The sequence below is a fragment of the Schistocerca piceifrons genome, chromosome 7, assembly GCF_021461385.2.
Source record: "Schistocerca piceifrons isolate TAMUIC-IGC-003096 chromosome 7, iqSchPice1.1, whole genome shotgun sequence".
NCBI lineage: Eukaryota > Metazoa > Arthropoda > Insecta > Orthoptera > Acrididae > Schistocerca > Schistocerca piceifrons.
In genome coordinates, this window is record NC_060144.1 from 221,702,594 (window position 1) to 221,703,776 (window position 1,183).

A 1,183-nucleotide genomic window follows, 5' to 3' on the forward strand; every position below is an offset into this window, starting at 1 on the left:
CAAAACATAAGGAGTTGCGGAAGAGAAGATATCGTGACAAATCGTTGCCTGCTGCAGCATTTCACATAAATTCAGAATATGTGTAATATACAGTGTAGTCACAGTGGCCGGAAGTAGTGGTCATATGTGGGTAACGTACGTTGGCTTGTGTGATATAAGTGTATGTGTTTTACTTTCTTTTCTGAAGAGGCCTTTAGCCGCAAGCTCAGTGTGTAACGGTATTTTCGTTGTGTTCTGTCAGTTACACAGAGTGTCATCTTTACAATGAGCCGCTATCTATCCTTTTCATAACTTATAATGTATTATTATTTACAATATATTGTTAATAAAGTATAGACACTTATTTTGAACGTCCTTCAAAGTATTCGTAAAGAAATTTACTTTTTTTAAATACGTTTTCCTGAACAGCATTTCTGTATGTCACTGCATATACTTTTTTCGTCCAGTTGGGCATCTCTGGTGGGTTTTCTTTTCTATTGCAGTTGTACGTTGATCAGCCAGAACATACGACCATCGACCTACTATCAATGTAAACCCGTCCTTGCGTGGAATTACTGCTAGTCAGACGCAATCACGGTGTATGTAGTATGAACGAGGGTGCTGTCAGTGTGAAGAATGGGGAAAGCGCGTGGTCTATCCGAGTTTGACCGAGGGCAGATTTAGATGGCCCAAAGTCTTGGCACGAACATTTCGAAAACTGCACGACTTTTCAGGTGTTCGAGGGGTGCTGTCGTGAGTGTCTTCAACATGTGGCAAAACCAAAAGGAAATCACATGCAGACGTCTTGGGACTGGGCGGCCATCCCGCATTACAGATGTCGGAAGTCGTAGGCTGGGCAGACTGTTAAAACAGGGCAGGCTGCGAATTGTGGCGGAACTATCATAAAACTTTAATTCTGGGCAGAGTAAAAGTACGTCTGAACACACAGTGCACTAAAGACTTCTAATGATGGACTCTGCAGCCGACGACCCATGCATGTACCAAAGTTAAGACCACGACAGCGACAACTACGACTGAAATTGGCACGTGACCATTGGCACTGCACGTTGGCGCAGTGATAAAGCTTTGCCCTGTCTGATGAATCCTGATACCTTCTTCATCATGCCTATAGAAGGGAGCAAATCAGTCGTCTTCCAGAGGAATAGGTGCTTGATACTTGTACTGCGGGACGGAGACAAGCTGG